The following is a 17,297-nucleotide window of genomic DNA, read 5'->3' as shown; positions in this document are numbered from 1 at the left end:
TTATTCTCCTAGCATCCATTTTAATCCATAATTATAATATGCTTAAATTAATCCATTTTAATCCATACTTAAAAAGTGCTCAAATTAAATTAACTAAGGTGCAATTAAGCCCATGACGAAAAACGTCCCATAAGATTTAATTTCAAAATCTATATCCACATATGTCAATTAAATCCCTATTTTTTTTTTTCAAAAGAAATACCCTCAGGTTGATTAAAATCAATGCATACCCACTTGATTTTATATACACTTAAGAATCTACAACACTAAATAAATATTAAAATCTAAAGATATGCTTTATTCTTTAATTTTCCCAACTTTCTATTTATATTTTCATATATGTGAATATAAATATTTATATTTATATATAAATACATATTTAATTACTTTAAAAATTTCCCAAACTTTATAAAAACCAAAGCCATGCAAACCCTAGCTAGGGATTTTGCAATTATAAAATACCCCTAATCTAAGAATTTTACCATTTTTTTATTATTACCCTAGCCCTACCTAGGCTAGGGTTTAATATTTTTTTTTTTTGGCTTAAAATTTTTGGTGCAAGGCCGAATTGGGGAAACCCGGCGGTGGCCATGGCAAATGGTGGCATTTGTTGGGGATGTCGGGCATGGTGGTGCACAAAGCTCCACTAGTGGGGCGCCCCATTGTGGGGGTCGCGGCCCACACAGTGGCCTTGGCCGCTGTGTGAGTCGCGGCCCGCACAATGGCATGGTCCACTGCGCGGAGCACGACCCACACAGGGTGTCACAACCTCCTGTGAGGGTCATGGCCTGCACAGAGGCTACAACCTTTGTGAGAGTCATGGCCCGCATAGGCGCTGCGCCACCTGCGCGACCAAGGCCCTGTGGGGGTTCTAAACCCCGTTTCTATGCAAAAAAAAATTTGTTTAAGTTTTTTTTTTTTTTTAATATTTTTTTTAAATATAATTATATATATTTATATGTATACATGCATTTTTATTAGTATATAGGTACATTTATGTTTATTTTTGTGGGTATTTATATAAATTTATTTTATATATATATATATATATCCATGAAATTTGCATGTATATAATTATATATTTATATATAAATATATTTTATATAACAGAGATTATATAACGAATAGACCATAGTATTTTGTTTTCAGGTATGTATAAGTTTCCTAAATGCAAAAATCAAATAGATGGATTATGAAAATTTCTGATTCACTTACAACAAAAGTAAAGTAATTAAACTGTTTACTATAGATGTTATTTTCTGCATATAATTTATGCCAGTATTTAATAAATCCTAACTTCAACTATATAAATGACTAAATTTAATAAATTTACCACCAACTAAATAAATTTAGATTTTATTTAATTAAAACTACAATAGATTACGATTTTCCTTATCTGCAATAAATTAATTGACAGACTTTGCAAAATTCTACAACAACTATTTAAATGACAAATTTTAATAAATTTAACAGCAACTACATATGACCACTTATTTTATAATTCTGGAAACCTTATAGATGACTATAAATCTTTGCTCTTATTTTTTTGCAATTTAAAAAAAAATACAATCACAGATAAAATAAAATTCATAGAGTTAAATAAAATGATTTTTACATTTTCCTAGATTGATCTAAAGGCTTTTATTTTCAGCCTCCTACATGCATGCAAATCAAATTCATTTATTTCCTAATATTTGAGTTTAAATGCATAAAAGGAATAAATAAATCTCTTTCTTATCAAAATATCCTAAAACACAACAATGTTATTTTCCAGAAATTTAGAAAACTAAACCAAAGATACTTCTTTCTTTTCTGCAGCAATGCATGAATAAATATTACATAACTCTAAACATAATCCCAAGTTTTTTTTTAATGTCACTTTACAAATAGGTCTCTCCTTTCAACTAAGTGATGACTTTTAAAGAACATTTATTACATTTACATCATTTTTCTGCAGCAACTAAATCCAACCACATCTACTTGTCCTGCTATTTTCTTCTAACAACCTACAATTAAATCAAAAGCTATGACCATGGAGAGCTCACCTCTTAGCCTAGGCTAACTGGTAGCCACCCCCGAGCTTGAAGAACCAAGCCCTAGACAGGTAACACACATGCAAACACAAAAGACAGAAAATACACAAACTCAAACACAACCCAAACCCAGGCTACACTACACCACTCATTGTGATGTCCTTTCAAGGGTGGTAGTGGACCAAGTACCCTAAGGAGACTGCAAGAATGGAAAAACATATAGCCACCTCATGGCAAACCAAATACATCAAGTATAGCAACCCTATATTCCTTATTCCCCCCAAGGCATTCATGCCTTATTTCCCTCCTTATGACCCCCAATGCATAAACAAGCCATGCAGCAAGGGTCACATAAAATCCCTTGTGATCACTCTCATAATTAGAGCTTCTCACTCGAGGGCTCTCACTTCTACCGCCCACAAGATTGTCCTCTCTCCCAAGAGTAGGAGGTCTTGATTACTCCCAAAACACATACATTGCATAAGCACAAAACACCAAATAAATTTCCAAGAAATACATGCACGAATACTAGTCTTTTACACAAGCATTTCTTTCAACACAACATGCAATAAGAAAACATTATAAGAAAAATAGAACCAACCTTAAACTACCCAAAGGTATGCTAGTTTTGTTGAAGATGAGCCACCCAATTTTACAGTTCTTCTCTTTCTACCCTTAGCCAAAATTCTCAATCCAAAATCTATCTTTTTCTTTTCAAAATTCTTTTGTCTCCAAAAATGGAGAGTGGGTGATTACCCACTAATTTTCTAATTCTTGCTTAAGAAGCCCTTTGTGAGAGTTCTCACAAGTTTCTAAAAACTAAAAGGAAGGTAAAGTAAAATGGGAAAGGGAACTCTCATTCAAAATGGAAGGTTTGCAACTTAGTTGAAGTCTTCTAATTTTAATTTTCGCACAACTTAGAAAAGTCACTTTTTAGGTTGTCTAAAAGGTCACATGGGAGTAGAAACTTGCCTAAAATTCCCCGTAGCCCTTAGGTATACCATATGGGCTTTAGGAAACCCTATTAAACTACCCCTAGGTGTCCATTTAACCCTTTTTTAACCCCTCTGGAGTTTATTTTTGGGTTAAACCTATGTTGACCATCCCAAAGATTCTTTACCCAAGGCATCACATTACATTAATTGAAAAAGCTATAGTTAAACAATTCCCACCAAGAGACAAATTTAAAAATTCAAACATAAATCCACACGTGTCAAGTGACACAAAGAAAATACTTTTACAAAATTATACATGAAATCGTGTCTCTTGTGGGATTTACATAAATCAATTAAATAACACTTAAACACACATGCATCATTTACTATTATGAATAAAATACGACACAAACGGGGTGTTGTCTCTCCAAATAGACAAACCCTGGTTTTACGAACATACATAGGTCTAGGTTTGGTTCTCCGTAATATTTCCATGGTCACATGGATAACTTCCTGCACATCTCAATTACACATTAGTAACTTCAAATAACCTCATATAATTTAAATCACAAGAATAATAATACACATCAAACACTTGCATACAATTTACATTTGAACAATTTAATACATCTTATATCCAAGTAATTTCTCATAAGCAATTATCCTAATTCTCATAATTTTGATCCACACATAAAACATACATCCTATTTCTATCATCATAGTAAAGTCCTACAAATTCAATAACGACATTTATCACCGCAAATTCATCCTATTCAAAAATCATGTAGTGTTCTATATCATATAGCATATAAATGAAGCATCAACATATAGCAATGTTATCCCAATCATGGAATCATATAAGTTCTAAATCCAAAATGCATAAAAATAAAGCATCCATAATAGTCTCAACATAAAAACTACTGAAATGTCAGACTGAGTTGGGGTTGGGCCTCACAGTAAGAAGCAAAGTTGCAATTGGTACTGGATCAGGCATTATAGATGCTATTGTAAAGCAGTACAAGATATTGGATTTGTATAATCCTCATTATAAGTCAGTGAGACTTCCCATTGAGCAATGAGCTCTAGGCAGTTAGCCTTCCTGCATATGCAAGCCCCTATTGCAAGTAATATTCTCTTATTGGCTAGTGAGTGAATATTGTGGGTCACAAATCCCACCGAGGTTTTTCCCACACTGGGTTTCCTTGTTAAAACCTTGTGTTATGGTGTGTTTTTCATGTGGAGGTTCTTAATTCTATTTATTGCATTATTTATTGCATACTAGTACACTGTTATAATATGTTCTACATGTTTTAAGTCAAGAAATTCTAATCACCAGTTAGATACTGATTCACCCCCCCCCCCTCTCAGTATCTGTGGGATTCCTAACATTTTGTTGTTCTTTAACTGTGTTATTTCCTTCCATTATTTTATCCTGCTTGAAATGGGATGCACAATCTCAGAGCAAGATACAAATAGTTGCATAAGCTACCAAAGGACTCACTTCCTTTCAATAGGTATAGGGAATAGTGAATTTTAAGGAAAAAGATATCTTGATCATGAAACTATCCTTGAACCAGCGTGTCAAGAAAACAATATGATGGAAAACATCACTAACTTCATTTACTATCTCAACACACTACCGAACTGAAGATATGGTCATCAAAGCTCATCACAAACTAACATTTGTAGTTTTTTCTTGCAAATCATTCACATGTAATTCTCAACAATCAACAGACATTCTATTCCTCAATTCATACACCATCACATTCATTTATATAAGGTTATACATTGAAACCCTCAACTAGGCCATTCATAGACATAATAAACATGAATTGCAAAAATTTGGCCACCTAGGCCAAGAATACACAATGTGGTCCACTCTAGAATATAAAGGGGACCAAAACATATTGTAACACATCTTCCAAAGCCAATTCCAAGAAACCACACCCTAGAACATCCACCAAAGTCAACTTCAACCATAATGTGTAGAACAAAAATGAAACATGTTAACCAATTGACTCAAACACATCACCCAATGCAAAATTCTTAATATGGATCTAGACACGATATAGTGAGACCCATATAAAAATACTAGCTCAACCTCCAATGCATACCCAGACCAAAAAACATTCAAATAAAATACACCACCCGAGTGAGCCATAGATCAACATAGGTTCACTTTCTGATCAAACCAACATCTAAAAATTGAACTAGAACACTACATGAACCATATAAAAATTTCCCTCAATTTGCAACACTTGAATCACCATATTGAAGTAATGAAAATTTCTCTTTGGACCAATACTGATAGAAAACATCATTGTCAACAAACTGCCACAACCAACTACAATATCAAAGCAACTGAGAATCTAAAAATATGATAGTGTAACATCCATATAACATAACCATTATATCTAGAACTGTAGACCATGAACATTAAAAACTAGAGGAAAACATCAAATACTCTAAGCCTATATATAAATATTGTTTTCCACGTATTAAAACTTCCACTACACTAGCCTTCTAGAAACACCTCATACTTACTGAACATCATCACCAAACAACATAGAAAAACTTGAACACTCATTTTTGGACCATTTACAACATCCATATAATTGAAAAAAATCAACAAGTTTTACATTAATGATAACACAACACAAGTTTCCAAAACTCTTCTTCCCTCCCTCACTCCAAATCTCTCCTCTACACCTATATATCTCACCTCTCTATATTTTTATCCTTCCCTCTCCACCTCTATCTTTTTCCCCCCTCTCAACTTATCTATATCTCCCCTATCCATCTCTCTTTCTCTATATATATCTCCCTTCCTCTATCTCTCAAACCTTCCCTTGCCACTTTAATAAATCTAACCTCTCTCCCTAGTCTCCCTCCCTACTATCTCTTGTCAACCTTCATATAGAGAGTTGCTAGGGAGGTAATATTGGTAGAATATTCAAGGGAAGGTTTAGGAGATAGAGGGAGGGAGAGGGGAGATAAAGAGAGTAAGAGGGAAGATACATGGCGAGAGAGAGATATGGATAAGTAGAGAGGTATAGATAGGGAAAGAGGGAGTGATGTAAGTATAAAGAGAGATGGTGGGAGGGAGAATTATTTTTAGATATAGAGGTAGTCCAGGAAGGAGGGAGATGTATATATAGAGAGGGGAAGAGGGGAGATAGATATAAGTAGAAATAGAAGGCAAAAGAGAGGAGGGAAGGAGGGAAGGAGAGATATGTAGAAAAATTAGAGGAAGGGAGTGAGAGGGAGGTATGTAGAGAGAGAGAGGTCTAGATCTTGGGGTAGAGAGGAGATTGAGATATAGAGAGGTACAGTGAGGGAAGATAGGGAGAGTGATAGGGAGAGAGATAGGTATAAAGCTTGGGGGAGACAGATAGAGTGAGAAAAAGATAAATAGAGAGGGAGAGAGAGAGAGAGAGAGAGAGAGAGAGAGAGAGAGAGAGAGAGAGAGAGAGAGAGAGATTTATAAAGATAAATGAAGGTGGGGAGGGATGGAAGTAGAGGTATGTGGAGAGAGGGAGAGTGGAGATAGAGGTAAGTAAAGAAGGAAAGGTTGAGAGTGAGATAAGTAGAGGGGGAGAATGAGAGGGTGATATATATATATATATACAGAGAGAGAGAGAGAGAGAGAGAGAGAGAGAGAGAGAGAGAGAGAGAGGGAGAGGTATGTAGGGAGAGGGAGAGAGGAGGGAAGTAGATAGAGAGAGATGGTCAGGGGAGAGAGAGGTGAGATAGAGAGGAGAGAATGTGCATGAGGTAGGTAGAGAAGAGGGAAAATAAAATGTATAAGGGTGAGATAGATAGGTTTAGAGCTTGGGGAAAGATGAGAGAATGCAATAGAGATTAGGGAGAGAGGGGGAGAGGGAGAGTGATAGGATGAGAGATAGGTCTAGAGATCAAGGATACAAAGACAATGGAATAAAGATAGAGAGAGTATGATAATAAGAGCTTAGTGATTATTGAAATTGGACTATCTAAGAAATTAGAAGATCTAGAGCTTGGGGAGAGAGGATAGAGTAATATAAAGAGAGGTAGAGAGGGAGAAGGAGAGAGATAAGAAAAAAATAGGTGTAGAGCTTGGGAGAGACAAAGAGTGTGAAATATAGAGATAGAAAGAGAATAATGATAGAAGCCTACTAATTACTAAAATTTGACTGTCTGAAAAAATTATATATATCCTAAAATCTAAAATTTGCATTATGACTCTTAGAGATTTGAAACCATTCTCAAATATCCTGCCAATATATACATACACTATAAATTAAGGTATAAGTTATATTTTCTATGTCTTTTATCTTAATGTTATATTTTATGTATGATCCTGATGAAAAAACTAAGGGAAGGCCAAAGGTATTAAAATATAGGGGCATGTCCCTTTTCTAGCTTTATGTTAGTAAAACACATACGTGTTTTTCCTATTTACCATAACATGTATGGGTTATAACGCATGCATGTTTTTCTTGCATAAAAGTGCATACATTTTTTTATTTCAAATAATACATATATTTTTTTGCCTTGTATTTAGCCTTAGATGACAAGCCTTAGGATTGGAAGCTTTATTTCCTTCTTTTTTACATGTTTTCTTCTTCCAATCTAGTTTCGCAACTTCCTTGTCATCAAGTTAACATGTTACCAAGTGGGCATTTGTAAAATTTGCACCATAATTTCACATTTCTTATGATCTTGCTACTCATGTAATTTTTTTAGATTTGAACAACATTAACATAGTAATTTTTAATTTCTTTTACCAATGTCTTTGTAGCATCATAACTTATACACTTTAATTAGGGTGTCCAATTCAATGCTTTGTTAGCACTCATTTTGGCTTGCCTCATTATAATATTATTATAGAAATATAATATTCAATTAATTTTAATTAACTTAAAATATGATTCCTTTCTTGATTCTCACATCATCACACTCTCATTTGGGCTCTTAAGTTTAGGTGTACCCTTTATATTTCAATTATCCCGATTTATCATATGTCATACCCTATTTTAAATCTCAAGACATATTACCTTATCTAAACATTATATTTGTTTGCATCAACTTAATTATGATAATAGAACCCTATTATCTTGTATCACTAAAAAGTCAAGCTAAAAGTGTTGAGACCAGGATGAAAGTTGGCATGTTCTTGCGCTTTCCATCCTAAATTTTAAGAGGATAATAAGATGGTCCTATCATATTCAAATCTAGCTCCGTGGAAAAAAATAACAAATCTAGGTCGGCCATATATAAAATCAAACCTGGAATCTCATTTATAAAGCAATTCTTTTCCTCATTTGAGATCTATCTAGAATATTCAAGTTGGAGAACCTTATGAAGTGAAGGTGATGCTTTTAGGAGAATTAAAGATCTTCATCAAGTCCATCAAATCTTCATCAACACTCATCAACCATGGAAGCTTCAAGATATATTGGAGGATAATAGGGAATTACCAACTGATGATTGGCTTTTACCTCTTCCTAAGGATTAGGTATTATTTCATGTTGTTCTCATATTTTAGCTATTGAGCTTTGAATCAAATATTTTAGCATTGAAGTTATTTATGCATTACCTCATTTACATCAATATCATTTTACGGTTTTTCTTTAACAAATTTGAGTAGAATCTAGTTTGCATTTTCATAGTTTATCTCATAGAAATCTTAGACACACTTAAGGTTTAAGAGAACACACATCATTCCAATTTTAATAACAACTATATGTGGAGGTGAAAATCAATTAAATAGGGGTGTTGACCAAGGTAAAACCCAATATAGCCACCACCATACCCACTTTCTATCTTGTAGGTGTAGCTACAGGTTTTAAATAGAGACAAAAGGGTGATCAACAAACATACACAAATCAACACCGAGAATCAAGATAGAAAAGCCCTCCACCAATGCATCCTATGAATCCCTATCTAGGATTATGGCATTATGGGCATCCTAGTCTTTGAGAAACTACATCATATTTCAAGAAAGAAATCTATAAGACCTCAAAAAGTCTCTCTTTAATTTGTGTGTAGGTGCAGAGAGACCAATGCATTTTGGGTATCTTGGTCCCAAGGATTCAACTTCATATTGTAGTGACAAGTGCTCCTATATATTATGAGTCCTTTTTGTACCTATTACTAAGTCTCTATATGCATACCAATATGTTACCATTTTTAAGGTTTTCATTTACATTGTAATTAGATATTAGTTTTATATCATCTCATTCCAAGTCCATTCATTTTTGAAAGCAGTAAGGGAATAGAAGTATCATTTGACTCTTTTTTGCAAGAGTTAGTCAAATACAATATCTCCTCTTGGTGATTTCGTATTCTAATGTTTGTGTGAAATTGGATCTTAGCCCTAATCTTACTTAGTCCATTTTCATCTTAAACATTTTGGTGAACTCAACTCTTCTTACAATTGCATTTTTTTTTTAATTTTAGACCTAATTTTTGTATAGGATTTAGATGCATTTATACATAGTTTATGTACTTGCATTAGTAAAAAAAATAAAAAATTAGTTTGTTATCACTTTTTATACATTTTTCATAGGCTATCATTTGAAAATTGTATTCATATTGTTTTCATTTGGTTACTTTCATAATGCCTAGATGTGATAGTTTATTAGAACTTCTTATGACCCTTCACCCCTTTCGTAAAGATCCTCCTAGGGACATTTTGAGGAAATAGGATCATTTGAATAACACCTTTATTAATTCTCTCCCTTTTAAGGATGAAAAATTAATAAATATTTCTTGTTCCTCTCCTAAAATTGGCCCCACCCATGAGGACATCCTAGTTCAAGAAGAGACTATTCACATTTTTAAAGATCTCCCTCTCAAGGATGAATCTTTGAAGAGTGATTTTGGTTCTTCTCCTAGAATGTACCTCCCCCTTAGGATAATTTGGTTCTAGAGGAGTATATTATTTATGTATTTCCTAGTGACACTATACCATCTTTCCATTTTAATGATTGTCCCTCTGGAGATGAAGCATTAATAAGCTATGTTTGTCCTTCTCCTAAAGTTTGTTTTACTCATGAGAATACCTTGGAACAAGAAGATGATACCATTAAGACTTTTCTCCATGGAAATTCTCTCTCTCGTAAAGATGAAACTTTCATGGATAAATAATTTAATCAAGATAAAATCAGTCATGTTACTATCCACCTTCATCATGATGAATTTCGACCTCCTAACAAACGTGTGATTTTTGTTAAGGGTGGTAGTAATTCTTAGATCTCTCAACCTCCTAACAAACCTATAATTATTGTTAAGGGTGGTAGTAATACTCAAACTCCTGAAACTCCTAATAAACTGGTGATTACAGTTAAATGAGGTTATAATCATAAAAGTCCTTATGAGTATTCTAATAAAATCACTTGGAAAACTTACAATGTGGTTGCTCACATGCTTCCTCTCTTCCTAATTCTTAACCAATACTTCCTCCAACTCCTCATCTTTCTCAATGTCTTGGAAATGAATATGATTTTATTGAACAAATTCAAGATACTCCTTCCAATATATCTATTTGGGAGTTGATTCAACTTCATCCAGATATCATGAAAAGTTGTAAGATGCTTTAAAAAAAGCTATACCACTTGTTGTGAAACCTACTAGTAGCATGACTTCTTTAATAAATTGTACAAATGCAACTAAGGCTGATATTGTGTTTTGTCATGATGAGTTGCCTCCTAAAGGAAATCAAAATCAATATGATCCTCTTATTATTGTTTTCCTTATTAATGGTAATGGTATAAGAAGTGTAAAGCGGAAAATCGCGATCGAACCCTAGTTGCTCTCCCCTCTTCCAACTCCAAAGAGAGAGAAGGGAGATTCACTAGGGTTGATGGTTTTCACTTAGGGGAGAGACTTTACATTCAAAAGAGGGGTTGAAACCCACAAGATCCAATCCCACACAATGCAAGATTGGATGCTAAATGTGTTTCAAGGGTTAAGAAAGCAAGGCTACCCTCTTTTGTAAAGAATGTTGATAGAAGAATTAAGCTAGGAATACATAGAAAGTGACAAAGATTCGCTTATAAACTGAGATAGGGATATAGGATGAAGTTGCGGACCTGGAATTAGCAGTAAAATGTCGATACGGCGCCGTCTTGCAAATTTGAGCAAAAGCTGACGGGACGATGGCGCCCGGCGTGCACACGGTCCTCCGAAAAATCCGTGAAACGAAGGGGGATCTGTTCGTCTCTGCACAAGGATTCCAGATCTTCAATTTCAGCCGCGTACCTGCAACCTACACATAGAAAAGCGAAGACAATTAGGGGGTTAGGGATTAGGGGTTTGCCCTTAGGTCAAACCCCAGTTTTGGAATTAACCAAGAAATGAGAAATGTTGTAAATGTAATGTAAAACAAGTACTAATACCTTGTTGTAAGGATGTTTGTATCCTTATGTGTGAAGGTATAGATGTTGTTGTTTGTTGTATTGTTGTATATTGTATGTAGCATGTAGTATGTGATCTCCTCTTTAATGGTTGAATCCTTGTCTTGAATGCAACACTTAGCCTTGAATGGAGACTTAGAATGATCAATTGCTTGAAAGAATGCTTGAATGCTTGAATGCTTGAGTATAGTTTCCACATTTTGTCCATCATCATATCAAATGAAAGAGGAAAATGTAGTTTATATAATTGTCAATTAGGGCTGATAGACTGATTTTCCCGACCTTAGGCCGACCAGGAAAGATAATTTTCCAATTTGCAAACATAAAGACCCGAAGTCCAAAAGAGACCGGGCCCAAAATAGGACCCAGGGACCAGGGCGCTGGGCACCCTGGTCCTGAAGGACCAGGGCGCTGGGCGCTCTGGTCCCACCTCCCGGGACAGCAGGGTGCAAAGGAGGTTCAGGCCAGGGTGCAAGAAAATGCAGTTTTCAGTGTCATAATCAGGTTTCGGGGTCTCCATTCAGGTTCAGTGTTGCGTCGCCATCGTGAAGACCCAAATGCAGTCGAAATTGCAAGTGTCACAATTTTAGGACGCTACATTTAGCCCCCACTTTAGCGGGAGTATAGGCGTATGCTCATACTTCCGGTAAAGTACAAGGAAACAACATTGAAAAACTTTCACCACGTCAAGGAGGCAAGATACACCAAGCCCCCAGTGGACTAAGGATCTTACGACTTCGATTGACAAAGTAAAAGGGAAGATCACGAGGGAGAACCATGACTGTCAGTAGTAAGGTTCCCTCACTATGAGTCATGCAAGAAAGATATCAAAAATTTTCAAGGCAAAGCTAAATTTGTCAAGAAATTTTCAAGTATCTTGAAAAGATATGGACGGGATGTATGCCCCCCTACGTTAAAGTGATCGGACATGCCTCACCGGGGGTGATTGCTTTAAGGTAGTGATACATATAAGAATGAGAAAGGAAAGGAGCACGTTATCACAAGGATTTAGCCCCCAAGTGTGAGATAAGCCCAAGGATGATAGACACAAAACACAAAGCACAAGGTGACTTTGCTTTCCACAGGGTCAGTATGCTGTATGATCATTCATGTATATCATATGTATGTATGCATAATTGTTCTTCATTCCCCAATCAAGGAAGGTCACCTAGAAGAAGGGAACACATGTTTCTTTTGAGTCAACATGAGAGAGACCAAGAGATCTCAATGCTTTGCATCGTCCTCAAGTAGACAACACTAAGGACAACAAATAGAAGAATGAGAGTAACATATAGAGGAAGTAACAAAAGAGAGGGGCAGAGAATCTGCTATGCTAATGAAACTAGTCTAGCACGTCATCTACCCCCCGATCTTGCTGGTCAATGTTTCGGGAAGGTAGGAAACACGCTAGAGGAGGAACATCCAACACAGCAGATGGAGCTATCACAAGATCCAAACAAGGGCTATGTTCATGTTCCAAGCCACGTTGTTCTTGTCTAAGAGCTAGGATAAGTGCTTTAGAAAATTTATTAGATAAATGGTTATCAATATCAACAAGTTCATATTCACTATCAGAATGAACAGGAGAAGTAGCATTTTCATCATGAATAACATTTTCATCTATATCATCATCAAGATTTATAAAAATAGGATCTTTAACTCGCACAGGATCAAGACCATCATGCATCTTATGTTTAGGAGATTTTGGAGAAAATGGAATAATGTTTGTTGAAGGTGTTTTTGGAGATTGCAAAGTTTGAGAAGCAGCTGCTTGAGCTCTAAGACGACACTTTCGTCGGCGTTCACGTGCAGAACGATTTCATCTAGTCTTAGTAGGAAGTTGAGAAGATTGAGGAGGAGGAATGTTCTCATCCTTATCACTTGGGTGTTTAGGTTGTGGTCTCTTAGGTTGAACAATAGGAGAAGAGGAAGGTCTCTTCTCTCCATAAGAGGAAGGAGGAGGAACTGCTCCATATAAGGGAGGAATATTCAGTTTAGGAAGGAGGCCAAGCCCATCATGACGAGGGGGTATAGGACTACTTTTAGGAAGTTTACTAGATATAGGCATAGTCACATCCATAGGAATGGGTTGGGAATCTTCTTGAGGAAAGACATTAGTTTTATCTTTCAAAGGAAGAACTTCCTTCTCAAGAACGATAGGAATATCAAGTTTGGGTGTTATAGGTTCACTTAGAGATAGGATCATATCTGTTTTCCACTTTTGATAAGATTTAAAAACATGATCACTTCGCGGAGGAAGAGATTGGAATTGTTTAGGCCAAAAATAATCAATAGGAACACTAGAGGTTCTTTCAGCTGGTTTAAAGAGACTATGATTGACAGTAACAACTTCACCATTATGGGGAAATTTCAAACACTTGTGGATAGGAGAAGCAATAGCTTTCATGGAAGATAGCCAAGGATAGCCAAGCTTCACATGAAATTGTTTGGAAGATGGAATAATAGCAAAGTCCACATCAAGGGATTTGTTACGGACCTCAATAGGTAATGTAATAGAACCAATTGCAGGAGAAGAAAATGCATCAAATAGTTTCACAACCACATTTGTTTCATCATAGATAACTTGATTCAATTGCAAAGTAAAAAGGAATTCTTCAGTAATGACATTAACCATGCAAGAAGGATCAATAAGCACTCCACGGCAAGGTGTATTTTTGACTTTTGCAACTATATATAAAGGACCATCAGGTGCCCTGATAGTTTCACTGGAATCAAATGTGATGGAAGGTTCTTTAGGGATTTTCTTCTGCTCTACAAAGTTAATCACATTCAGAGTCATGGACACAAGATCATTAGGTGAGACAGAGGAATCAGTAGTATCAATCGCATTAGAGGTATGAGAAGGTAATGGATCAGTAAAAATCTGAAGATTTTGGTTAGGAGGAGCTACATATTTGTTGCCTTTATCATTCACACCAGAAACAGAGATAGTATTATTATCAATCAAATCTTGAATTTTCCCCTTTAAAGCAAAACATTTTTCAGTATCATGCTCAGGTTGACGATGAAATTGACAAAAAGATTTGTTATCAAAATAAGGTGAAGTAATCTTTGCAGGATCAATTTGCCTTATAGGAGGAAGAGTAAGCACATTTTGTTGCAATAACTTATTCATAATACTATGGAATGATTCATTCAAAGGAGTAAACTTTCTTTCTTTCTTGAAAAACTTAGAAATAGGAGACACACCTGATGCTGCATTCACATTGTTGTTGATGATGTTTTTATTGAATTTAATGGACTCTTTGTTCGGTTTAAACTTCCCAAATGGTTGTTGACTACTATCACCCTTATCACTCGGAGCCATAGGATGTGATTGTTCCATTTGACTCACAGTCAGTTGATAATTATGAAGAGTTGCGCACAACTGTTGGAAAGAAGTAAACTCAGAAAACAGGAGTTTTTCTCTAATGTCTTTTTGTAAATTAGAAATAAAGATTCTTTGAATATCATTGTCAGGCACTGGAAAAGAAATTTGAGCATACAAATGCTTATATCTACCAATGAAATCAGTCACTTTTTCTTTAACACCTTGTTTACAATGCATTAAATCAATCAAAGTAACTTTAGGACTTATATTGTTTTGAAATTGTTGAATGAAAGCATTTGCAAGTTGTTCGAAAGAAGTAATAGAATAGGAAGGCAACGAGCAATACCATTGTAGGGCTTTGTCTCTTAATGTTCTAGTAAACAATTTTGCAAGCAACCTTTGGTCATAAGCAAAATTAGTACATATTGTTTGAAAGGTCTTAACATGTGTTAGAGGATCACCCTTACCATTATAAAGCTCCAAATGTGGAATTTCAACATGTTTAGGGGGGATAGCTCGAACAATGTCAAGAGAAAGTGGGCTCGCAACGTCAAATGTGGGCACACTAAACTTAGATTGACTCATAGAGGCAATTTGTTGCTGTAAAGAGGAGACAGTTTGTGCAAGATTGTTAATGGTCGCTTCAGTCGAAGAGTTCATATTAGACGTGTTAGATTGTGATGGAGGTGTTATGTTATTGAAAGAAGGTAGAGAGTAAGGTGGTGGGACACTATGATAGTTAGTCATAGGAGATGATTGGAAAGGAGGAACACTACAAGGAGGAATGGAAGGGTTAAATGAATTGCCCCCTTGTGTCATGTTCATTTGTGGAGATATAAGAGGAACACTCACTGAAGGAATGAATGAAGAAGTTGGATTGAATGAAGGAAGAGGGTTAATTGAAGAAGAAGGATTGCCCCCATGACTAGTGATCATAGGAGGAATGTCTTGTGTTGAAGTAGTCATTATATTTGATGTAAAAGTAGGTATACTAGCAATAGGAGTCGTCAAAGGAATAGAATGATTGTCTTGAGTAGGAGGTTGTGTATAACCTAAGGTTTCGGCACAACTTTTCATAGGCATCACATTTGAATCCACAATGTGTGCAATACCACGCAAAATATCAATTCCATTCTTATCACTTTGAAGCATACATTTTAGACCCTCAATTAAAGGAAGAGCTTGACTATCAGGGTATTCTTGAGACATCCATTGTCGAAAATCGTCAAATTGGTTATCCAATTTTGAAAGTTGTTCTACAGAAACCTCATGGAGAGCTTCTTCATCATTAAGAGGATTAGAGGAATTACCCATGTCCTCGTTAAAAAGACCATTCAAATTAGGTTCCATCTCCTCAGTAATTAAACCTTGGAAGGACTTAATTCTAAGGCTTCATCTAACGGGAATAGTGTAAGCAGGGCTTATTGTTGTAAAACTCATGCACTAAAGAGAGAGAGAAGATTTTGAATTTTAAAGGTAGCAAATTTCAGTAAAACCAGCCAATCTTCCAGATTTAAGCTGTTAAATACAATCAGGACAATCTCCCGAAATTTCGGAAAAAATGTCCAGGACCGTGGCGCTCGGAGTGCACACGGTCCTCGCAACTTTTTTCAAAATTTGCAGGGATGAAAGTTATGATGATTTTACAGCTAACCTGAAAAAATTGAGTGATTTTATGATCTGTAGATAGGCCAAATTAAAGTTGCAATCCCAAAATTGAACCCTACCAAGATTGTCGAAAAATGCAAAATTTGAATTTTGAAAAAGAGAGGGAAACTGAAATTTTGAATTTTATGATTTTAGAGGGAATACCAAAAGCAATGCAAGTTTTGGATTTTAAAAATTGACTTAATTTCACGCAAAATTCGATTTTGAAAGCGGAAATCAAAGTTGTTGTAATTAAGCACTTAATTTCAAAAGTCACAAATTGCAAAAATTTGAATGAATTACTGAAATTTCGAATGAATGATAACACACTTTTCAGATTTAGGACAGTAAGAAACACAATTTTGACACAAATTTCAATTTCAATAATTTTTGAATGATTAGAAGCCTCAATCTAAGCAATCACTAGACCAACTTTGACTGTAATTTTGAAGGTGTTAAAATTGATAAAATCAGCCAAAATTCTGGATTTTAGCAGAAAAATACAGTAAGATCTAGCTCCCGAAATTTCAAAAAAAATGTCAGGGATGATGGCGCTCGGGGTGCACACGGTCCTCGCAACTTTTTTCCAAATTTTTAGGGATGAAAGATATTATGATTTTATTGCGGAATCCAAAGTTATAGCCGATTTGGAAATGTTTTGATCAGTGAAATTGTCGGACAAAGGTTGAATCAAGAGGGTTTCAAAAATTAGGGTTTTGACACTTAACCACTTAATTTTCAAAATTAAAGAACAAATATGAATTGATAATTTGTAATAGAAGGGCAGATCTGAAACAAGCATTAACAATTAAACATTTCACAAGTTTAATTACTTAAAAAGAAAATTTAGGGTTTTTATGCAATTAACCTCTAAAATTTTGCAAAAGATCAAACATGGAAATGTAATCAAGGAATCCAATTTTCAGATCTAACTATGAATAATCAGAAAGGA

This window comes from Cryptomeria japonica, chromosome 3, assembly GCF_030272615.1.
Source record: "Cryptomeria japonica chromosome 3, Sugi_1.0, whole genome shotgun sequence".
NCBI classification, from domain to species: Eukaryota; Viridiplantae; Streptophyta; class Pinopsida; order Cupressales; family Cupressaceae; genus Cryptomeria; species Cryptomeria japonica.
The sequence above is the reverse complement of the archived record's forward strand: the minus strand, read 5'-3'. Positions refer to the sequence as shown.